Source organism: Choristoneura fumiferana, chromosome 7 (genome assembly GCF_025370935.1).
Source record: "Choristoneura fumiferana chromosome 7, NRCan_CFum_1, whole genome shotgun sequence".
Classification (NCBI taxonomy): Eukaryota; Metazoa; Arthropoda; class Insecta; order Lepidoptera; family Tortricidae; genus Choristoneura; species Choristoneura fumiferana.
In genome coordinates this window covers 5,275,311-5,300,904 of record NC_133478.1, presented here as the reverse complement: position 1 = coordinate 5,300,904, position 25,594 = coordinate 5,275,311, and the positions used below count along the sequence as shown (strand labels likewise).

At 37.3% G+C, this 25,594-nt stretch overlaps 1 protein-coding gene and 1 non-coding gene across 2 annotated transcripts in view; both read left to right on the top strand.

Moving 5' to 3' along the window:
* The window catches only part of LOC141429566 (uncharacterized protein CG43867), a 360,339-nt gene that overhangs the window by 124,670 nt on the left and 210,075 nt on the right, over positions 1-25,594 (top strand). The gene's annotated exons all lie outside the window — the stretch shown is intronic.
* Positions 7,153-7,224, top strand: TRNAM-CAU (transfer RNA methionine (anticodon CAU)). Its single transcript has one exon. It is a non-coding gene; the product is annotated as a tRNA-Met (tRNA).

Here is a 25,594-nt window from a genome sequence, read left to right as displayed (position 1 = left end):
TGATATGTGTTATTCCAGACAAACAGCAGCTTCAGACATACTTTCATCCAAATTTGTCCACCCGTTTTAGTTTGAAAAGTAACAAACACACAAATACACACATACTCATAAACTTTCGCGTTTATAATCTTAGTACGAGTAGGATTAGCAAATAAGTCGGTGGTATATAGCCTCTTTTACTAACCGACAAACCAATCTCTCTCACCTGTTCCCATCTGTTCACCTGGTTGGATGGTTAAGCATTCCAAAGGCGTTACACATGGTCTCATCAAAGTTTTTCCTAAATAAATTAACAAATATGTTGACACTATTTCATAATATGTCCAAGCGTCACGAAGCAATCGACTTATATAGGAAGCTCCAGAAGTTATTACGCGAAAGTGTAACATGACACATCCATTAGCGGCGTGTAATATGCGGTTAAAATGCGACGCGAGAGTGTCAGCCCCGCATAATGGCGATCTTGAGAGCTATGGGGGATCGATGGGAGAATTTCCTGTAATCTTCGACCTTTAGAACAGTGTTTTTCAACGTGTGGGTCGCGGAGCCTCTTCAGAGGGTCGCGAAACCCCTATTTAGTTGCTGGGAAAACTACTTCAGTAAAAAAAAAAATTAAAAATAATAAGAAAAATGTTAATTAAAGGACAATCATATTAAATATATTGACCCGGATAACTCACGTCTTAAATCGAGTTTAATCCGTAGCCCTTCGTCTTCGGAGCAACGCGACTCAGCGGCTGCTGCAACACGCGTACACTGAGTTATCCGGGTCAATATATTTAATATGAGTGAGTCTCACGGTAGTTTCATGTTCATAAAGGACAATCATTTGTATCAGAATTAAAAAAAAAAAACTTATGAGATCTCCTCCATATTACAGATTCTTATTCTTCATTCAAGCAACGGGTCGTTCTTCAAACTAAAGGGGTCTTGTTATGAAAAGGGTTGAAAAACACTGTTTTAGAGGTTTGAAGGTATCGGTTGTCGGTATATTTGCTGGTCGCAGGCCTTCTCTCAGGATTAGGCTTGGTCTGCAGTTCCCGCGCATGCACGCAGGTGGTGCTGGTTTTTTCACGATGTTACCCTTCACCGTAAAGCTGGTGGTGAATTTCAAATCTAATTTCGCACATGAATTCCAAAAAACTCAGAATTGCGATGTCCGGGACTTGAACCTACGATAATCTGCTCGATAGGCGATAGATCAAATTGCTAGGCTACCATAGCTTCACAGCTGGGGCTAGTGATCACTTTTTAACCCATATGTACCTATGTCTGTTATCTGTCATGTCTATGGCATGGTAGCTCTTAAACGCACAAACCTATTTCGATACGGTTTTTTAAGTGAAAGTGATATCTTCAGCTATGTTTGATAAAAATCGTTTGGCAGTGACATAATGTCAACGGTTTTCAGACGTTTCTAAGTGGGTTAGATTTACTAGTGGGATATGCGGAGAACTGCAGCTGCCGTGTTTATAGGGTAGTTACGCACTGACTCTAAGGGCGTTAGACATTACCATATTGATTGTCTAACATGTCCGAGCACGGGACGTCAGGGGACAACAAGCGGGCGTGTGCATGGCCGCAGTTTGCGACTAAGTTGGCCGACCTGCCCCCTACCACAGGCGTGCTTTTGTTAGCGTTTACTAAGAGAAACTTCAATTTTGAGCATGGTAGCACTTGTACTTTTGTGACAGGGGGCTGATTGTCGTTGCGTTTAGCTGTGTAATGCGTTAAGCGGTATACTACATTTAGACATGGACATATCATTGGGATTCAGACTAATTGCATTTTTAAATTAAAAAAAACTTTTTTTAGCATCCCATCCGCGCAAAAAGACAGGTGATATTACGTTTAACTTGTGTCTCTGTCGAAAAACCAATCTTAATTGTGTCTCTGTGTTTGTCCCTGGTATGACATGCATTTAATTTTGTTTCTATCTCTCAAGTGGTCCATATTGGGTTTGTCATAATTATTTTTTCTCTGAATCCAAAAATTGTTCTTGTTATGAAATTAACCTAACCTACAGTTTTCTTTAGGTATATACATAGGTACATAACGATGCTATAGGATGACCATTTAAGATGTTTCAGAAAAAAATACGATTTCAGTGGGGGAAAAAATATAAGCAATAATTCGGAAAAACATTAATAGTATGACGCAAAGATTATGCGAACTTTCTCAAATGTTTGTAGGTTATTTTTATGAAGTTAATTTGTGTCTGCATTTTACTAGTAACGTATTTTATGAGGATACAAGTAACATTTGTTTTATGTTGTAAAGTTTGCTTTTTTATAGTGTTTAATATTCATAAGATAATCAAACCTAATCCCAATTCGAACAGCTTAAAAAACACATTGATATATTCAATTCGTCGTATAAATTAATACCGGCATCACACTAACTTAATTTATGCATAAAATATCTGTAACAACCGTCCAATAACGGAAAATTAAACACGACCCACATTTCCATAACTCTCAATTATATATGGATTTAAAATGGCGGCTACATGTGAAATGAAAAAAGGAAAAGGCATGCACATGTGAAATGCAGGGGAATAAAAAAAGGTTTTATGTACTTCGAATTGTTTATGGCGTGCTAAATAGTAAAGTTCTATGGTTGGGAATGTGGCGACATTAAATAGTGAATGTATTCTATGGTCAATTAAAAAGCATAACATGTTAAATACACGAATACCCATTACATTGGCCAAGAGCGGGTAGTTCGAGATACGAGTGCCGGTAATTTTTGTGATCAAGTGCGGGTAGTTCGAAGGACTCAGGCTGCTAGGCAGACTTGACACCCCACACTTCAGGTCCACTCGTGACCACGGCCACTGTAATGTGGTCGAAACGTCGGTGTGTTTTAGCGAAATAAGTCCCGTTTGTGGTATTTTAATTAAAAATTAATTTTATTATCAATGATATTTAGAATAAAAAGTACTTTTTAGTTGTGCTGAGGGTTGGTTGGGTACCTGCTTGATAGTTGCTGATTATTTTGTTCTTTTACGAAATAGGTTTATTTTTACGTATTTTCAGCGGATTTGATTTGTATGATCAAGTTTTGTGTTTAGCTACGGACACGCTGTGCGATTAGCTCTCTTCAAAGTATCGCTTGAGAAAGTGACGGCGCACTCAAGCTGTTAGCTACATAGTGCGCACATACGTATAGCTTCAGAAACATTTGTTGCAAGATGCACACTGTAACTACTTTAGTAAGCTGCCAATATTTCGACGCAGTTGCATACATATTAAAACATTGTGCACGAAATCTTAATCGAATATTTTTTTATTACTTAATCCTTTTTTATTTCACTTTACACTCTAGTGAGTCTATTATACTACTCGTAGTAGGTACTGAAAGTTCTCATATCTATTGTATACTACCGTCGTGGAATCTGTATCACGTTTCACGTACCAGGGTGAAAACTTATCATGATCAAAAATATGAAATTTGCATCGAAGTTTCATGGTACAGAAATATACATACATTTGAAGTGCCAAAAATATGTATACAGGACTTTTGCCTGAACATTAAGGTCGTGTATACATATTTTTTGCACTTTGGCTGTATTCATATCTTAGTTGCCGACTGTAAGTAACCGGTTCAATTTCTTTGTTTACAAAAAGACAAAGAAGAGGGCAAGCTAAAATCGTCAATACGGATCTCCACTAGACGTACACGCTGACGTTCTAAGACCTATATTAGTAGTGATTTCTACACTTAACTACGTACCCAATAACCCATACATTCCACTTCGTGTCACTCAAACCTGACTTGCTTATAACTCTACGGTAGAGTAGAGTCACTACCAACCTAACGTGACCTACATACGCCTTACACTTTATAAAGAAAAGCAGTCTAGAAAGATGGCAGGGGAGGTCTCTTCGTACTGGCCAGTAAGAACCGCGACCAATATAACCTGACCTCCATTTTCCGCTGCGTTTTGTTTGTGCCGAGCAGTTTTGTTACCAGTGTTTTGTGTGGCGGGTCTTAATAAAGTGGTCGTTGATGGTTACTGGCTTGAAAAGTCGTGATAATGCATTTGAATTATGGATCGCTTTTGGAGGCTGTATTAAAGCTTAGGATATCTTCACGTGCTGTTGGCATAATGACCAGTCATTAAGGGAAATTAATGAATTTGCTAGAGTCTTCGACCAGTGTGTGTTGCCAGTGATGACTTATGGCGCTGAGACGTGGTCCTTGACTGTTGGCCTCTTAGAGAGGCTAAAAGTCACGCAACGAGCTATGGAGAGAGCTATGCTTGGAGTTTCTTTACGCGATAGAATCCGGAATACGGAAATTCGTCGAAGAACTAAAGTCACTGACGTAGCTGGAAAAATATGCAAATTGAAGTGGCAATGGGCAGGCCACATCGCTCGAAGAACAGATAACCGTTGGGGGAGAAAAGTCCTCGAGTGGCGACCACGAACCGGAAGACGAAGCGTTGGCAGGCCTCCCACCAGGTGGACTGACGACATCGTGAGAGTAGCGGGAAACCGGTGGATGCAAGTGGCGAGTTGTCGTTCATTGTGGCGTTCTAAGGGGCCTTTGTCCTGCAGTGGACGTCTTCGGGCTGATGATGATGATGATGATGAATGAATTTGCTTGTATTCGCGAGTAAGATGATGGTGGCAATCTAGAATGAAGACGGGCTTTGCTCAAGGTTCAACTTTTTTTTTTATTAGTACTGCGCTTGCGGAACGAAATCTCATCCTTAAAACCAAAAGAAAAATATGATGCCGGACGGGATTCAAAACGTCTGTGGCTAGAGGGCTAGTACAAACGGACTGCATTCCAACTGCATCGTAACCGCAACTACCGACTGCCCATACATTTTTCGTTGCAGTTCGATTGCAGTCGGCACAACTGCACTGTGACTGCAATTGAAATGTATGGGCAGTTACGTTGCAGTTGGAATCAAGTCCGTCTGTACTGGCCCTTAGATTTCATTGGACAAACGTATTGCTCGTTAAAGCCGCGGGTTCACGGTGGATATAGGCCGCTTAAGTAACTGGAGGTCTATTAGGGAGACCTTTTCCTACAGTGGACGTCCTACGGCTGGTATGATGATGATGAAACGTAACGCCAGTAAAAAAGCAGCCCAAAGCGGTAATCAACGTAAGTCAAGTGGTTGTCTTTTTTTAAGGTAAACCATCTCAAACGTAACGCCAGTGCAGCCCAGCGGTAATCAACCTAAGGTAAACGTAGGTAAATTCCTTTATGTGTACGCTCTAATGATATATCCCAGCGTAATAAATCTCCCACTCACCCCACTGCTGGGCAGGTGTTATTTTTACCCGGAAATTGGGCCCACTCTCATTTTGGATACATTACTTTGATACATGCAGCCTGTCTGCGGTCGAGACTGTTATGCTGGAAGGAACCAGTTGAAAATAAATTTAATAGTTAAGAATTGGTATTGTATTTGTCAAACTGATGTTAACTTATTTATGTCGTTGCTCTTTGTTTATTAATTAAATTTTATAATATTATTTTTTTCGGGCTGTATCTAATTAGAAAATATAAAGAAAATGCAAAGGTATATCTAATACAATAAATGAATTGTATGTTGTGAGAATCTCAAATATTTATACAAAAAATGTAAGTACCTACTTACTAAACTATTTAGTCTGAAGTTATTTAGGAAAAGAGGCGAAAATTGACCATTCACTTGTCTCCAAAACTAATGTATCTAAAATTGAAAAAAAAAAATAGGTACCTACCTAGTTCAAAACCTACGGATTGAAGAAAAACCTCCAAATCCTCTAAAAAAAATGTTATAAGAAAATAAATCTAAAAAGAATACAAACCTCTAAAAAGTATATTATTTAAATTAAAGCATCATAGGAAATTTCCGTAAGACGCAAGTCTAACTAACACTTAGGCCGAGACCGCCTTACGGCTAAACCGCCGCTGTCTTTACCCGCGTGATTTTTTTTATACAAGAAAACTAAAAACCGCCAGTGTGGCTGCTTGCATTAGTTTACTTGATTCACAAAGTCACGCGATTAAAAACCGCGGAAGTTTAGCCGTAGTGCGGCCTCGGCCTATCCGGTTTTTTACTAGCCCTTTTACAGGCATACTGACGCCAACCACAAATATGCGACGATGACTGAAAAAACAAATATTCAATACAACAAATACTAATTATTCGTTTTGTAAACAATACAAAAGTAATCTATTTGCGCCTGTATTTAGTGCAATGGAAATTTATGTTAAAAAACTATTCATTTTGTGGTGGCGTACGCCTGGAAAAGTGTTAAAACTAATACTTTGTACATCTTGAAACCGCTTGGTTCCGTATTGCATAAGAAGGTTCCGTGTTAAAATGACGTAGTTTCACCCGGTAACGTCCGGTTGGCCCTTTCTGCATTGTGTAGTCCATCATTATAGCATCCCTCCCGTCCCTTCTACGAGCAGGTCAATGGAATGTCTTCTTAACTATTGTATTTTTCACCTATGATGAGTTCTGAAACTGACACTTGAAAATTTTCCGAATTACGCATACTATGTCCGCAAAATATTTTTTAAAAATAATTTCTAGTTTGAAGCGAAATAATCATACCAAATGTTAAGGATGTCAATACCTATCAAAATGTCTAAGTAAGTTTAGAGTCGATACCATAAACCTTTATTTTTGCGTGATAGAATTCGGAATCTGTATCTAATCTACGGACATTTGACACAGAGTGAACGTCGTCCGGCTGATGTTAATGTTGATGACCATAAACCGTTGAAAAATACCTTCTTGCCAGAGTTTTGCTTCCAAATAGACTATTTTGCAAGTTTTGAAACTGCGATTTGAAAAAGTACAAACGTTGCAAGTTAAATAAAAGCTTCTAAAAATATTGATGACCATAGTCATTGCTTTGAGTAAGTAAAAATACACAATGGTTTTTTTTTGGTAAAAATATATACACGTTTTGTTTAATCAGGTACCTACTTTTAATTTCAATTCAATAGTAATAATTATCTAGCTAAAACTAAACATTTGTTAACAAATACTTAACCTTTTAACTAAACTAGAATCTAGAATGATGCAATAATTCGATAACTCATGTATTTAGTAAAGTACGATGACGTCACGCGCATGCGCGCATTAGTCACTGCCCGCGGCAGCTGAACAGTAATTTCGCCCGATCGTACAAGAGCAGAGTGGCGCAGTGGAAGCGTGCTGGGCCCATAACCCAGAGGTCCGTGGATCGAAACCACGCTCTGCTAAACATCTTTTTGTTTTATTTTATATATTTTTATTGCTAATTGTAGAATTGAATTGTAGAAGTTAATTAAAAAATATTCATATTTCAATCGTTATTATAATGTACCTAAGTATACTATACCTATTTAAATAACATTATTTTTATATTTTTTGTTTTGTGTCACGAAACCGACAAAATACCTTATATAAGTACGTTTTAATCTTTAACTTTATAGAAAATATAATCATCATCATCATCATCTCAGCCGTAGGAATTCCACTGTTGAGTATAGACCTTTCACATAGACCTCCAGTTGCTTCGGTTGGCACGGCTTTAACCAGTACCCTTAGTGTAAGTTTTCGGTTACAAAATACGTCTCGATCGCGTTCGCGTTAAAATCTCAATTTGTATGGAAACACGAACATCGCCTCTAGCGGAACGTTTGCGATGTTCGTGTTTCCATAGAAATTGAGATTTTAACGCGAACGCGATCGAGACGTATTTTGTAACCGAAAACTTACACTAAGGGTACATACAGGTCATCCATCCATCTCGTTGGTGGACGTCCTACGCTGCGATTGCCGATCCGCAGTCTCCACTCGAGAACTTTTCGGCCCCAGCGGCCATCTGTTATAGACTGTTCTCCGTGCTGTATGTCCTGCCCATTGCCACTTCAAGAGCTAATCGCTTGGCTATGTCGGAACAAATCTACGTATCAAAATCGTGTCAATCGTGTATGTATTTTGATATTTTTTTATATGTAATTAAAAATAAAATGGCGGATCTTATTTAATTTAATATTTTACACACAGGAAGTTATTATCATACGTGTACAATGTCTTACGTGTCCTTTAAAAGAAAAGACAGATGCTACATAAAAAACCTACGATTAAAATCTTGCTAATAATCTCAAATCTTTCCTGCAAAGCGAGCAATCAATTAAAAGTTAATCCTAATATTTTAAACTGTCGGCAAGTGAACTAAACGAGCTAATACCTCCGGCTAATTGGGCCTCTATACCGCAGTTAGTGTACTACTTTAAAATATGGCCGAGCAAGGAGAAGACGCAAGGGAGGAGAAATGAGCGGATTGTAATTTTACATTATTTGTAGATTAAATTTAGCTCTGGAGGTAAAAATTACGCTAAATCATTTTTAAATTTACATTTCACGTACGAGCAAAGTGGACGTGCAATTAGAAATCAACGAAAAGTTTTTGAGCTTAACAGCTTTCACTTCTGATCAAACGAATTGGGTAAGTTTGGGCTGATTAGCCATTTACGCCGTAATTAGTTTATAGCATTCAAAATATGGCCAGGCCAAGGCAAAAAAAGAGGGTTTATAGTTTTGAAGCTATATCGACATAAGTATTGCACTCGGGAACGTTTAATAAAAGCTAATGAATTAAATCGAGTCGTAAAAGCAATAACTAGTGTTTAAACAGATTACAGAAGATTTTGCTGTATTTACGTAAGAAAGTTTTAATTTTTTTTTCACAGAACCTGATTCCGTTTTTTCATATTCCTTTTTGATGTGTGAAAAAGACATTAAAACAATTAATGAAATCTCACTCTCAATAACTTTTATTCGCACAAAAAAACAATCATTCGGAAATTCGGCTTATATACTAAGCTCAGACAGAACAAAACAAGCAGGCATTCATTTGAAACCTCTAACGCAAAAAGAGGGATGTTATAAGTTTGACTCCAAAGTTTGTCTATGTTATTATATTTTCAGTTGGGCTTATTTTTTTACGTGAAAGTGAATTTCATTACGGTGGTCCTTAGCAATATCAGATAAAAACCGTGTCAGCTGTTTTTAAGATATTGAACTTAGAAATGAAAACGTCCGGGTCTTTCAACTTAATTAATGCAGGTTAGGTTGTAAATGAATTTGATAACGCTGTCCTCTCGTGACTCATACAGCGTAAGATTTACAGAACACTTCCACTGCAAGACCCCAATCTTGCCCAGTTTCGGTGCAGAACTATGTACTTAGCGCAACAGCAGTTAATTCAAAGGAAAATCTTACTAGAATTTAAACGGCGAACATAAACAGATTGACGTTTTTTAAACAAAATTGGGAATTTTGGACTTAAAGGAATGTTTTTTTATTCGAACTATAAAAGTTTAATTTAATTATTTCTATAATTGTACCTATTTCCGTAATACTACCTACCATATAATGGTGCCTTTTTACAAGCTGTCTGACTTGTCCTGTTTGTCTTGCAAGTTTATTTTTACCGTTTTTCAGTAGTCGGATTGACTTAAAAGGGTTTAGCAGGCTAAGGAAGAACATGTGGCCCCTGTGAGGAATAGTTGAATTGGTAAATGTCAATTGTTTGTCGCTTCATAACTAGTAATCACTCCAACTTTCAGCCCTCTATCTTAAACTGTCACAGAGATAATGTCAAAAATGTACTTTCTTACTTTTTTTTTACAATTTTATTAATATTTTATGCGTGAAAAATAAAAATAAAAAATGTCATTTTATTTTTATCTAAAGTTTGCTTCAAAATAGCCTTTAAACTCCAAAACGTGTTTAGAAATATTACATCGGATTTACTCAAGGTCTTAAGTATGCGTGGGCGCAGAATTCATTCATAGATCTCACAACACTCGCTGACAAACAAAAATAAACCCTAAAGGTTTAAACTTAGAGTTAAAAACGTAACGAATGACGCGACCCAGTTTAAATGTAAGATAAATTGAATTTAAACAGTTGGAGGATAAAGTTTAAAATGGAATGCATCGTGTCAAGGTTGCATAGTATTGGATAATAGTGCAGTGGGCGACAGATTGCATGTGAGTCAGATGGATTAGTAACTAGTGGGTTTACTAGGAAATTGAACTTTATGTGGTACATTGAAACAGTTATTTAATATTGAACAAATAAGTTGAGAACAAGCTATTGGGTACATCAGTGCCCTTAGTGTAAGTTTTCGGTTACAAAATACGTCTCGATCGCGTTCGCGTTTAAATCACAATTTATATGGAAACACGAACAGCGCCTCTAGCGGAACGTTTGCGATGTTCGCGTTTCCATACAAATTAAGATTTTAACGCGAACGCGATCGAGACGTACTTTGTAACCGAAAACTTACACTAAGGGCACAGTAAAGCACAAATCAAATGGCATAGAAATTCGTATGGTTTCCAGAGATAACAAGTAGTACCTACCTCTGATCATAACTATACACAAAACAAACACAAACATCACGCCTGTATTCCCAAATTGGGTAGAAATAGCAACTACTAAACTAAGTATATATGGAAATAGTTTTAAACACGGACGTCTTGTAGGCTTTTTTAAATCTCGATTTAAGGCTTAAACTGACAGTTCTTGTATGGATCTGACAAGACTTAAGACCACTTAAACCTAGATTAAAAAGCTTTGATTGTAAACCTGCATGTCTGCTCCATTATCAGACCGTAAATTCCATTGAAAGTGCACCCCAAAACTATTTTAACATGTCGTAAATACAAACTGAGACATGGATGCAAAGAAAAACCAGAAAAAGAGACCAGCACTGGGAATCGAACCCAGTCCTCAGCATTCCATGCTGCGTGCTATAACCCCTACAACACTGCTGGACAGGAATCTAGACACGATTTTTTCCTATGCATACATATCTTAGGTTGCTTATTTCTATTATGCTACTTAAGCAGCAGCACTATGTCTCAGTTTGTATTTACGATATGGTTTCACGGGATATCCGTAAAAGTAACAAATTTGGAGTTGAAATAAAAAATACAAAAAGACTCCAAAAATCACAGAGCTACACTAATTGGTTTTAAAAAGAAAATTTCCTTAATTATTCTTGTATTTGTTACAGGTAAAGATGACTTCACAAACAATTACAACCTAAAGGTTGAGGTTTCCGTAAGTTCTGACTATCCATCCACACTACACAATAATTTCAATACTGAATCACGTATTTGTTCTAGAAATCATACTCGTACATATTTATCTGTAAGTCTAATAAATCGCACCACTCAAATGTATTGTTTTATTGTGCTATCAAGTTTTTATTTTCTACATATTATATCGATACCGATGTAAATGTGCTACCCTGTATATTAATCATGTAGAATCCACCCTCTTCCTCTTGCACATTGAACAATACTTATGTAGGAACTGCCCAACTATCACCAACAGCAAAAATACACTGTGCATTTTCTTTTGTTTCGAACTTTCTACTACGCTCCTTTTTGTAGCGAAGCAAGGTTTAATGAAATGGTTTATTTTGCTTTAGACATGGTAAAAGTAAATAAATATATAATAAATGTATTTCAAAATAATTAACATCGTTAGAATTTTTTTTATGCAGCCCTTAATATGTCCCTCTGCTGGGCAAAGGTCTCTACTTTCTTCCGCCACTCTTCCCTATCCTGAGCATGCACCTGCCAATCGAGCTGAAATACGCTCAGGTCGTCCCACCACCTCCTGTTGGGTCGTTAGAATAGATTCCTTAAAACTAAAACTCCACTCCCTAAATAGGTAGGTATTAAAACCTGTGCTTTAGGATAAGCAGCGGTCCACCCCGTATAAAATCTTCACTAAGCAAACGTTTGACTTAGCCATACATATATAAATACAGGTGGTTTGATGACATTTCGTTGTAAACACGACTTGCCACCTATAATTAAGCATGTATCAATATCAAGCAATCACAGGGCTGACGCCCGCGCCAGAGACAAATTGCTTCTGCATAAATCATACGCCTTAATGAGACAAGGTAATCCTCAACTATGTATTAGATAAAGGGTATTGCGATCGGTGATGTTTGTACGACGTGATTAGAATTATAAGGATGATCAATAATATTAATTGATTTTTGCTGCGTATAATTCGTTTATTGCTATTTCGTGGGAACTATAGAATTTTCCGGTATAAAAACTATACTACAAACAACTATCCTACTTATAAACTTTCCCATTTAAATATTAGTGGGATTTAAAATTATATCCAAAATATGTATACCTAATCGTTTCAGTGTGAAATAGTAACAAAAATACATACTTATCCACTCACACACACGCAAACACATTTTATAATATTAGGATAGCGGGATTCGCAAATTCCCGCAAATCACGGCAACGATGTAAAATCATCCATTTTGAACAGTTCACACGTTCTGAAAGCCTCTACGGCGTAGCTACGTAGCCCGTAGCGGGCGTAGGCGGGCGCTATAGCAACCAGTGTGTAGCGAGACACCGTCCCGCGTAGACGTTAGCTGTGCTACGAGTTTACCGCGTCGAAAAAAAATCGCGTACGTTTACGCATGAAATTTTTAAAAGGGTTATTAGTCAGTACTTTGAGTGTGTGAGTGCGACGGTGAATATAGTGTTTTTATTGTTATTTTTGGAATTTGCTCTATTTGCTGTGGTGTTGTGTTCACATTGCAGCTTTTAATTTAGCTGCGCTCGGTTCAAGCGCCCATATCATATTATAGTCATATTGCGATGTGAATCGTAATGAAATTTTGACGTTCGTATATAAAAAAAATAGTTAATTTAATTATGTCATTATTTGCCTAAGATTGTTTCTTCCGAAGAAACGCGTAATACCAAAATGAGCTACATCGTTTTAAATAACCAATTAAATTATTACCCCGTTTTATCACTTTCTGTTACGAGTAAGTACCTGTTATCTTATGTGACAGATATATCTGTAATGTCATCTCCGTTTAATACGATTAATCAAAGATACCTTAGATAGGGTCTACGAGTACTATGACCCTAGTGAGGGATAACAGACACATCATCATCATCAAACAAGATAGCATTTCACATATATTGCTCCTACTTATAGTAACTTAACAGAAACAGCTAAACAGGTCATAAATATATCAAAGATAGTAGCTATTACTAAAATTTACCCAAACTGTTACTAAACCGTACCAGTTGCCCGTACGTATCAAATGAAGGTAAACACTACATAACGTCTACGAATAAATTGGATACGTCTGTCTGTGACGTAACAAGATGCACCTGCCTTGTAGCCTTGTTCCTTGATATTCCAGGCAAATGCGACTCGAATAAAAGCTATTGTTCCTCTTTGAGCAACTTTGGCGTTATCCGGAGACGTTGTGTTATGGATACTTTTGAAACATGAGTTTTGTTTTCAGCGTGACATTTGTTTACTTTTGTTATGCAACTATGGTGGTGGTACTTGTTTTATGTTATGTTTTAAATGAGAGAAAAAGTCACGTTTATATTTTCAAGTCTTGATCACGAATTTTTTATTTCTAATTTTTCGGTGATAATTGTTGGTAAATTTAAAAAAGGAACAGGATTATGGTCACTAGGTAATCTTAGTAGTATGTCAGTCGCAATTAAGTCTCTTTACTTTATTTATGAATGAAAATCACGATAGTTTAAAACATAAGTAATACAAATATAGTCCAATTGTATCCTATGTTACTTCTATTAGCATTCGTAGATTAATATCTAAGGCTTTAATAACGAAACTTGGGTCTGCGTTATGAGTGAAAATCTCAAAAGTTTAATACCATGTATGGTATATGATACTATACCACTACGATTTAACGATATGTGTGCCAAATTTTTAAACGAAATAATTATCTTTCAACGCCAATTGATATATCGTTATTTCGCCGCTTAAATTAGTACAAATACCGGTCATTGGCGTATAAACATTTATATTTACCCTCTTTCCCCATATACGTCCCCGTATAATTCATGTTTATACATGACCGACCGCCCCAGGATGCCTCGAGTTTGATGAACCAGAACAACTCAAAGACCCAAAGCCTGCCATTTGGAAGGGAGTCGGACCCGGATATTGGCTCTTGTACATAACACAATTTCTGTTGTTTTGATAAAATCTCTGTATACAAAAATTAATTGCCGAATGTATCAGCGAGTCACGTCAGAAGGCAACAACCTTAGATTAACGAAATAGGTACATTTCGTTATTTTTTTTTGTCATATAATTAATGTCAAAGAAAGAAAATTATTGACAAATTGTACACCAGTGCGAAGCCGGACGGGCAGTCCGTTTCCAACAAAAATTCTATCACGTATATACATACGGTACATATCAGGTGTTTTGAATTTAGAAAATTAATGATTTCCAAGAAAAACACCTAAGAACCAAGAGTGATGTTTGTAAATAATGTTTTTTTTCTCATAATAAAATGTAAACTAGGGCAAAAAGAATTACGATGCATTAATTTGCTTATAGTAATTAATACATTTTAATAATTATATTAAATAATATCGTCTGCCTTTTTAGGGTTCCGTATTAGTATCATATTTAATCAGAACGTAGTACGGTCGTCTTGCAGAACTGGACTAAATCTGATTTAATTCCCGGTTAAATCCCCGTTACTGTCAAACTGCTTAACACTAAGGGGCTGTTTCACCATTCATTGATTAGTGTTAACTGACGGTTAAATGTGATGCCATCTCCGTCTATTCGAACAAAACAAATAGAGACGGCATCGCATTTAACCGAGCCCTAAATGTAGTATCGTAAATTTTGGCACATTTAACATCAGGGCAGCGAGTTTTTTTGAAAAACAGAAATTCTGTTTTTTTTTTCAATTTTCATTTTATTTATCATCATCATCATCATCATCATCATTTTTCGTCATCATCATATCAGCAGTAGAGCGTTCACTATTGGACATAGGCCTCCCCCATAGACCTCCAGTTGCTTCGGTTGGAAGCGGCCAGCGTCCACCGTGAACCCGCGGATTTTACCATATCATCCGTTGATCTCGTTGGGTCTTCCTACGCTGCGCTTGCCGATCCGCGGTCTCCATTCAAGAATCCGTTTCATTATTAGTAAATCTACCGTCAAAGCATTATGCGTAGGCATTATCACGAACGCGTAATCATAAATGCAAAGTAAAAGGACAGTTGCGTACGAGTGGGCGTCTAGGTCAACGCCCGCGAATCACCCACCTAACTGCATAGTTAATAAGCCACGTTAATTCTATGCGAAACTTGCTAACTTGTAAAGCTAACTGATTACAATAACAGTTTTTATGACTCACGGTTGAACATTGGCTATTGTTTCTAGACCACGATCACCTTTAAATTACAGCCTCAGAAAGAAATTTAACTCCAATTCATCATCATCATCCCAGGCTATATAGGTACATCCAACTACTGGGCACTGGCCTCCTCTCAGAATGATCTTAGAATACGGATCGGGAACTTTCACACACACACATTTCTGAAGGTTTACTCACGATGTTATCTTTCATCGTAAAACTCGTGGTAAATTAAAATCTCGCACATGAATTTCAATAAACTCAGAAGTGGGGGCCCGGGTTCGAACCCAATGATTCTCTCCTTGAAAGACCAATGGTAAAACCTCTAGGCCACCACGGTTTTATATAACATGACTGTAATGGGATTTTTTGCTCTAACTTTCAACTACAGCAACCAATAACTTTCCGTACGAACTTCTCACATCAATTACTATTTAATTAATACCGAGAGACCAACTTCGCAAACAGTTCTATCTTTTTGAATCCTGTGAGATGCTGAGAAACTCATTTTATTTGATGTTTCATTACGGGAATGGATATTAGTATTATAAAATTACCCGCATCGTGGTTTTTTTTCTTAGATATGTTTGTAGAAATGAACCAGCGCTGCTATTTTTTTAATCAAATTATGTTAATTGTTTGATTCATTTGTGTACATATACTTCGCTGAAAAAAAAGGACTGCTGAACTAGTTTGGCTACTTGACGTTTCGTTTAGCCAAAATTTGCTAATTAGGAACCAAAATTATGCTAAAATTACAAAACTGTTTTTTTAAGACATCACCTAACTTCTAGCTACCAGTAGGCCTTAGTTTTGTGGTCACTCGAGTTATGTTACAAGCAACATTTTTTTTGTTCCTGTTAGCAAATTTTTTTTCTTTAGTGTTACTTATCCAAAAACACAAGATATATAATTGCAACACTTGCAACTCGCTGACCACTAATAATTGAACATGTCATTGTACATGATTCAAACCCTAATAATTAAATTTATTCTGGGACACACAGTACAGTGCAGCTTTTCAGTTATAGAATCAATTAGAATACCCAAAAACATTTCAATTCCATGCACAACAATTCCCGTTCGAATTTCAAACGAAACAAAAGACGTCCGCCACAATGGCGGGCCCCCAGCAATTTTCATCATAAAAAATGTCGTCGCGTATCTCCGTCAAACGAAAACGTTGAATTTACAAAGATATCACTCTGAAAAGGGACTTTGGCTAGAATTAATTAAATTGAGCCTTTCCATTGTTATCTTTGAAGGTTTAGATGGGATAAAAAGGTCTCGAATCCAGTCGTTTAACCCTTGCTGATAATGTTGCGTTAATTATTATTCGGTTACGGTCTGGTTGGGAGCGGTTACTATTTTATGTGTCCGTTCGATTGACCGTTAAATAATGGGTTAACTGGTTAACTATTTGGTGTAATAATAGTAAAATTCCGTTCATTTTATTATTAGCTGGACCATTTATCTGTTTGACGACCAGATGGCCTAGTGGTTAGAGAACCTGACTACGAAGCTTGAGGTCCCGGGTTCGATTCCCGTGTCGGGGCAAATATTTGTATGAAAAATACGAATGTTTGTTCTCGGGTCTTGGGTGTTTAATATGTATTTAAGTATGTATCTATCTTTATAATTATATGTATCCGTTGCTTAGTACCCATAACACAAGCTTTGCTAAGCTTACTTTGGGACTAGGTCAATTGGAGTGAATTGTTCCGTGATATATTATTATAATTATTATTATTTTTATGTAGCCTGTATTATGTCCCACTGCTGGGCAAAGGCCTTCTCCTTTTCTCCGCCACTCTTCCCTGTCCTGGGCATGCACCTGCCAATCGAGCTGAAAAGCGCTCAGGTCGTCCCGCCATCTCCTCTTGGGTCTGCCTCTGCTCCTATGCCCATCCCATATTATTATTATATTATTATTATTATCTACTGGGATTGTTAATGGGAAATTAAACTTTCGAAAAGCTTGCAACTTTGTATTGACAAAGCGCGTGATTTTTATCGGAGTACCTATCCTTAATTCAATCGAACTTCGTTTTTGCAATCGAATTAAATTGGACGAGCAGCGGAAATATAGAAGTTTACAATATAAAGGTAGCCAAGTAATTTGTGAATTACTGCACCAAAAATGTAATAGCGCAGGAGCAAGATTAAAACGCTGATATTCCTCATTCTTTAATTATAATTTTTTTCTCGTTTTGCAGTGAAAGAAGGTATAAATTTACTTTAAATTGTAAAATTTGTACCTACGGTTCTTCTCTCTGAAACTCACTACTTTTTTAAAACTCGTAACCATTTCTCCAACAAAATTCCAACAACCACCTGAACGATATTTGTTCGAGTCACAGCTAAAGCAAACTCCATAAGAACCTATAAACTTTCCTACAGCTTGCTAAACATTAATTGCATTTGTAACTTCCTCTGTGGTTTTAATACTCGAAGTATTTATTTTAAGCTTCATATCGCAAAGCCGTTGTCAAGGCCATGCTTATTTGTGGGCTTTTAACATTCTAAACATTTGAAAGCGCATTTCTGCTAAGGAAGAACTGCGGCTGGTTTTAAGTTCTCTGAATAAAGCGTTACGACTTGTTCAGACTTTCTCAAGATGAGACTACCTTTAGTTCTTGTCAGTATTTCTTATCAATTGTAATTGAATTCCTAATATGACTCCGGAACCCCTCTCTTTTTGCAGGTGGTAGGACCTTGTGTAAGGTCCGCCCGGATTGCTACCACCATCTTGCTCGCTAATCCTGCCGTGAAGCAGCAGTGCTTGCACTGTTGTGTTTCGGCGTGGAGAGTAAGACAGCCGGTGAAATTACTGGCACTTGAGGTATCCATCTTAGGCCTCTAGGTTGGCAACGCATCTGCAATCCCCCTGGTGTTGCAGGTGTCTATGGGCAGTGGTGATCTCTTACCATCAGGAGACCCACTTGCTCGTTTTCCATCCAGTCGAATAAAAAAAAAAAACAATGTAAAATTAAAAGAAAAAAAATCGCTCGTCTAGCTTTTAAGGTTATAAGCAATTTTAGTTCATGGGGTTACTTTGATGCGAATAATTTCACACTGTGTGATAGCTTTATTTAATAATAGAACATACAAAAATGCTTAAAAATTAACAGGATTGTAATTCAATTTTGTTTTTCATTTTTGAAGCTAGTTAGTCAAAGCATGTTAAAGCTATTCAAATACCTATGCTAGCCGTTGCAGGCTAAACAGAAGGAACAAAACACGCCGGTCATTTGCCATGAATACGCGCATGTTTAATGCAACTCACACGTGTATTACATCCTGTGACAGCGTGGACACGTTAAGCTCTAATTGACAATCATCTGATTAGTAGGCAGCGTACGTTTGGCTGTATAGGTACCCGTGTGACCGGAGCGGAAGAAGCAACGGTCAAAAATGGTGGCCATTATGGATGGCGAAGGTCGTAGGAAGCGTTTTGAAACAGACCTTTTGAGGAGGTGATTTGCACTCATAACAGAACTATTACAACACCTGGCCAAACAATGAAATATGGCCGAAACGTTGATGTAATTATTACTCGTTTCGTTAAGCATGGTACGAGTCAGTACATGTCCATATTGTACATGTACGGACCTATCTCAGAGTTTGCCGATTGTATTTTGTTTACTCTCACATCCTTTATCGTTCTTTAAGCAGATATTCAATACGTTCAAAAGATAGTAACAAACTCTTTCTGAAATTTCGGTCTAAAAATCCAATCGTTATATTATTTGAAACGCGTATCTGGTAGGTAGGTAGGTAAAATTTTGGCGCAAGCGAATTTTAAAATGAACCAAATTGGAAACGTGTTTCTTAATGGACGAAACGTTGATGATAACATAATTTCGGCAATATGAAATAACCTTATTTATTTCATGAATTACTCTTTTCACACTTGGTTTTATTTAATGCATACCTACAATACTGTTTCGTAGATCAAAATCTCCCAGTTGGCCCTGAGGTTTGCTTAAATCATACCAGCAGCTGTCCACAGTGATGGTTGCATAACGATCGCGAGACGCGCGCGCCAACTGAATGGCAAGCGGGTTCGATGGCCGGCGTAGTAACCTAGAAAACAGTGCCGGTGCTTGTAGGTATTGTAGTAGGTAGGTATAGTAAGAGTCGCTTGTGCTCACTAGAGTTTATGCAGCATCCCAAACACCAAAGCCAAACAAAAACTAAAGGGTTGATAGACAGCTGTTTAGGTTACGTTAAACCAATTTTAATCAAAACATAGAGAATCCCAATCTTTATAACTTACCTATGTTATAAAAATAAATCATTCATTCATTCATTCATTTATGTGTGGAATTGGTCCTGTGTCACATCCATACTAATATTATAAATGCGAAAGTGTGTTTGTATGTTTGTGTGTTTGTCCGTCTTTCACGCCGTAACGGAGCGACGGATCGACGTGATTTTTTGGCATAGAGATAGTTTATGGGCCCGAGAGTGACATAGGCTACTTTTTATCCCCGAAAAATGCACAGTTCCCGAAGGAACAGGGCGCGATAACCGAATACCACGCGGGCTCTTTTACTTCTTTCTGTTAACCATTCATCGTCATCCCAGCCTTTACACGTCCCACTGCTGGGCACAGTAAGTTCACACTGGGAACTTCACACACACTATTGCAAGTTGTTCAGGTTTCTCCTCCATATACTTCACCGTAAAGTCAACTTTAAATAAAATAGTTTAATGAAAAAGAGATTGTTTACAAGTTGTTTATACAAGGTGGGCCCTGTAGCAGGAGCAAAAATTAAACCACAGCATCCACTCTTAATCTTGAGCTAATTTAGTTCTACCACTTTTGAAAAAAAACTTGTATTATGTTATGATTTTTATTATAGTTTAAAGTTCAATTGGACAAGCAATGTATTGCGAAATCCGTCATTTTGTTACGTGACAGGCAACGTCATTTAGGCTATTGGATGCCGTACATTGTAAATACCATTTAATTCGTTTGGAAAAAACCTAATGATAAAGTTACTTAATTTTTGAAAGTTGCAGAAACTAAAGTAGTTCCATTCGAGTAGCAGAACCTGTTTTAATTTTTTGCTTCTGTTACAGGGCCCACCCATTACATTTGTGTTTTAAATTCATAAACATACAAATAACGTATGTATATTTATGTTAAATGTGGCTTCGAGTAACCTTCAATGCTAGTGCAGAGGCAGACATGAATGGATGAATAGACAGTTTGCATCTGTATGGACGTGGCTAATTGCTAACGATTAAGGCTGCAAGTTCATTGGGCTTACATATTATGGAACACGACATCGACATAGCTATGAGCGGACCAAATCGGTCGAAGAACAGACAATCATTGGGGGAGAAAAGTCCTTGAGTGTTCTTTTTGTCAGATGGTATAGGATGAAAGCAGAAAGAGATGTTGAAAGCGTGGGTGCCCGCGCGTTTGGCAATATGGCCGCAAGACTCAAGCTTGTTATTCATGGTCACTAACCACTGCCTACCTAGTCGTCGAACATTTTATATCTACAAGTATGTATATAGCTCTTGGCAAATTTTGGGTACAGCGGCTGCTCAAACTATTGGACGAGAGGGCGGTTGTTCATGTGCTTTTATATGACTGCAAGTAATATTACAATAATCTAACTTGTTTAAGACCCTTCCTTAATAAAAGTTGTTACTTAGGCTAACAATTACGAAGTCAACTTGACCAAACTCGACCGTCTCCGTATGGTCACGAAAAGTTCAAATACATTTCATTGTCTCCTGACCACTAAACGAGTATGACACGTGAACACAACTGTAGCACGTTGGGTTAGAATCTACTATTGTACACTCACTCACTGAAGAGAACACGTTGAAAGGAGGTGTACCTCAATTGGATTCGGGCTGTATGCAGCTGAAATATGATCTGTTTCACTTTGAACTGTGTAATATCTGGTGCACAATAGTTCGTTACGGTGTCACGTTTCCTTTTTGAGGTAGTTTATTTAAGAGTTTTGACATTCACTGGTTCTAGGTTGGAAAGCAATGAACTTTGTTGTCTTGTCGTTGAGGTAGTATAATTCGTCTGAAATGCCTACTGTTATTTTAATGTGTTTTTAAAAGATCATTGAAACCGGGAGTATTAGTAACTAGAATACAGCGTGAATTTTTGAACGTGTTACAATGTTAGTGTTTCAAGCTCATATCATCATAATTCTGGGTAATATACTGCTTTAACTTGTGAAAATTACTCTCCATACATTTTTTTTCTTTATTTAATGATTTTGCCATTCACACATGACATGACATGACAAGATGGCTTTGGGGCCGAAAAGTCGAGAACTTGGAGACCGTGGATCGGCTATTGCAGCGTAGAACGTCCACCAACGAGGTGGACGGATGACTGGTTAAAGCCGCGTGTTCACGGTGGTTGCAGGTTGCTTCTATCCGAAGCAACTGTAGGACTATTGGGGAGGTCTTATGTCCAACAGTGGACATCCTGCGGCTGATATAATGATGATGGCATAGACTATCATTCACTCATTCCATTCATTCGTGCCAGCTCTTGTGGATCGACCTAAACACCAAACTTTTCAACCCTTTGTCATACCTACTGTCAGTAAACATTTTTAGCAACCCGATGGGAATCAAGTTGTTAGTACCGCTGATAGTATCAAAGAAAGCGACAAGGCCAGCATTATTTAACTTTGCCTATTAACCTACAATTCTGTGATCCCAGTGCTACCTACGTAGAATACTACACTGCGCGAACTCATATGTTTAATCAAGTTAGTGTGCACCTTATTACAAAGGTGTATGGTCCATGGCGGATTAAGGTGGGGCTACACCTATTCAGGAGTCATTGACACTTGGCAGCAGGATGCTAGTGCTCTGCTAGGTGTATGTGTATAGAGATTGTTTTGAAAATAATGAGTAAAGTATAAAGTAAAAATCTTTATTGCTAAAAGTGGGTTGGGTGCTGGGTGGGTAGAAATATGGTACTTAAATACAAAAAAGTGGAGTACTTAACCATTACTCTGTTTAAATTAGTACGCAATTTGAAAAAGACTGTTGACTGCAAATTAAAACATTTTTCCTTATAATACTTTTTTTATGTATCATTGGTTTTAAACTAAAATGAACCATTTACGGCCTAAGCCCTTTCACTATGAGAGGAGGCTTACGACCTGCAGTGGAATGTATTATAGACGAGATGTGATGTTAAACAACAACTAGCTACTTGCGTCCACCGGTGGTTTCCTGCACCTCTCATTATGTCATCAGACATTCGCCTCATTATTAATATTAGCACTAGGTAGCAATGACTCAAATTACAAATCCTAGATTGTTGAGAACACATCCATAACGCCACTGACGGTGCGAAGATTCAAACTTCGGCTCGAACGCACCTCGAACTGTTTTCATAATAATAATATTATTATTAAATTTTACCTCAAGGACACCCCAAAACAACAACACCTTTAATTTTACTACAATTTTTATTAAAGAATGAACCCTAGATTAGGTACTTTCAACCTTTAAGAACCGAGGGCGCTAAAAACATGATTACACATAAGCTAAATTTAGTTTCAGTTGTACCTTTCCTGTTTAGGTTAGCTTGAAAAGATTCCTTTTAGGGATAAGTTCGCCCTTGTACTCTTTTGTTTTGTTGTTTTTCTTTGTATTATTTTTGTGTTTATGTACAATAAAGTATTTACATACACACATACATGATTACAGATAATGTAATTTCGTATTTTATAATGACAGAAGCTGTTTGCGCAGACATAGGCTGCTGTTACACATGCTAGTTACTAGCACGAAAACATGCTACTATTGAGCAAATGCTACCTACTAGCATGTGTGAATAGGACACGTGCTATTTATTATTAAATAAGCATGCTTTTTTAGTGGCATATTGGTATTTTAGGAACTAGCATGCTTATTAGCATGCTAGATTTAGCAAGCATTAGCATGCTTATTAGCATGCTAGTAACGAGAATGTGTAAGGCGGCTTTTAGAATAGTGACCGTCGCTTTACCATCGCAAACTGCTCGACTGGCGCTTAAAATAGTTAACGGGGCACATTTGGAATGAGCTAAAACCCCTGATTTAATATGCTCTTTGCGAACAGACTTAAGGGTGTATAGGTACAGCTAGAATTATAGTATTAGAATATAGTATCCCTATTCAGGCGCGGCGGTGTTGGGTGCAGGTATTGAGACCAAACCACGCGATTGAATTACACCGCAAAACTGGATCTAGCTCCGTATTCGATGCATGTCTAAGATTATAGAACACAGGTACATGTTTAAGTAGGACACCCTTGCAATATACCTACCCTCCTGACTCAGTGAGGTAGGAAGGGTATAATGAGTTAAAGAGATTTTGTTCTCTTGTCATTTATATGATGTTTTAATTTGCGAACTTGTTATGAAGTTATCTGCCGTGGTTGTACAACAGAAATGCCTGGCACAGTATGCCCAAACGAAACTTACTCCAAGGCCCACCTCCCCAAATTGGTATTTTTTCATTATTTCCTTTAACAAAATATGCCTTTAGCAAAAAATTATATGTGAAGGAAGCCTCCTGGTTTTTTGATGGTAGATACGGCATTTAAAACTACATACTTAATCAAATCTTGGAACTCGAATTTTACTGACTGCCAAGACATGCCATAAACACTGGCATACATGAACGATTCAAATCGTCACTACTTCGAAACAATCTCGTATCTCAAATATACACGTCAACAAGATTGACCCTTGAAATAATGTTCATGAAATTCACCCAGAAAAGTTATCGATTTTGAGATACGAGTTTTTTTAAAAGTAGTGACGTAGATAATGTTTTCTTCTATATCGTGTTGCTTAAAAATATTTGCTCAAGTAAATTTGTCGTCACTCTTTCTCAATATCCTCGCCCGCCTCTCAGTTATGTTTGTTTTGAGGGTTGTGGGGAGTCATTTTAATTACAATCTGTTGGTAGCAAATATCAATTTTGATTTAGCGTTTACATAACTCCGCCATTTTGTAACAAAACAGATACAATGTTAGGGGTCCTGTCATGGAAGCGGAGACTTGTTAGGATTCGAGAGCAGGCAGACATGTAACTTGAGAATCATTATTTAATGCAATAGAGAGTGATTTTTGGAGTTTACTCCTTAAAAAATAATCCTCATATATAATTGTATTATAGTTTTATGAGATGTGAGATTAATATTAAGTCAAAAGTAGATTTCAATGAACCTTGCGCGGCTTTCGATTTGAAATCTTGTGAAAACTTTTAACATCGTAAATAATAAGACATGCGTTTACATATTTACACTTTTGGCCTATTGTATATTTAAAAGACAGTCATACTTACTGAGTAAACTTGAATTCAATCGTGCGACGGAACTGACAGATACACACTTTTTGAAAATGGCCAATGGGTCACATGCCATTCTTAACTATTCTATGACTGGGCAGAGACGCATGCTTGAATTATCCTAAAACTTCAACCTATTCGAAGGTACTCATTTACTTGATTGATCGTCCCTTTCTGCGAGTCATGCAAATCGCCCAATCCGTTTAATGTATGCGCCGGCACACGCTAGTCTTGCAGTTGTTGCTATCTGTGTTTGTTCAGTCGAGGTACTTTGAGTTCTCGAAAAGTTCTCACTTGATAAGGTCAAATAACTTTCAATGGTGACGATAGGTTAGCTATTCGTTAATTGATCGCTCGCGATATTTGTAGAAGTTCATTTTTAGCACCTAAAAATTGTAACCCTGCTTCATCATGCACACCTAATTTAACCAAAATATGTATTTACTTATAAAATACTTAGCCTTGAGTACCTATCAAGCCTGCGGTCCCGGTTTCTATCCCGGTAGGGGTAGATAAACGTCTGCGTATTCAGTATAATGAATACGAATGGTTGTATCTGAGATTTAAGTCCGTGCTTATCATTGTATGTTCATGTTTATCCGTTGGTACACGTAGTACAAGTTTTCTTATCTTGGGACCAGTTAATTGGTATAATCCTTTGAATTTTCGTGATTTTCACTCATCAATGACCATTAATTTGAATGTATGGGTATCTTATTTAATAAGAGGTATCTTATTATTGTAAGAAACCTAAGGTTTCTTCAACTTTTCTTTGAATTTTCGATATATTTTACATTATTTACTTATAAGTACGTCACGTGTGCTATTATGATTTTCTTTCATCTTTATTATATTTTGTGCGTGTGATTTAGGAGTGAGTTAAAACCGAGAACCCGTAGTAAAGCTATATTGACACATCGACCCTAAAAGGCTGATGAGTCTAGTTCTTGATTGATGAAATTGATTTCACTTCGCGGCTTTTGTATGATCGTGATTAAGGGAGTGAAATTGAGTGAATATGACGG